The sequence below is a fragment of the Penaeus monodon genome, chromosome 19 (genome assembly GCF_015228065.2).
Source record: "Penaeus monodon isolate SGIC_2016 chromosome 19, NSTDA_Pmon_1, whole genome shotgun sequence".
In the NCBI taxonomy this organism is placed as follows: domain Eukaryota; kingdom Metazoa; phylum Arthropoda; class Malacostraca; order Decapoda; family Penaeidae; genus Penaeus; species Penaeus monodon.
In genome coordinates this window covers 31860533-31860743 of record NC_051404.1, presented here as the reverse complement: position 1 = coordinate 31860743, position 211 = coordinate 31860533, and the positions used below count along the sequence as shown (strand labels likewise).

The following is a 211-nucleotide window of genomic DNA, read 5'->3' as shown; positions in this document are numbered from 1 at the left end:
CACTAGATCTATATATATACTAAATCTATACCAGGCATTCAAGGAGAATCACAAAAAGTTAACCTAAATCAGTTTTATATTTCAGTCAGTTCTGCTTTGTAACAGACAAAAGAATATGAAAGCAAAAATAGCAAACACTCCACTAGCCTAAGCATATAGTAGATATCCTACTCATACAAATCCAATCTAATTAAATTACATTCTAAAATCT

General features: G+C 29.4%; 1 protein-coding gene across 1 annotated transcript in view; it reads right to left on the bottom strand.

Annotated features, from left to right (window-relative positions):
- LOC119585386 (eIF-2-alpha kinase GCN2-like) overlaps window positions 1–211 on the bottom strand; it is a 29087-nt gene that overhangs the window by 3792 nt on the left and 25084 nt on the right. The window lies entirely within an intron of this gene.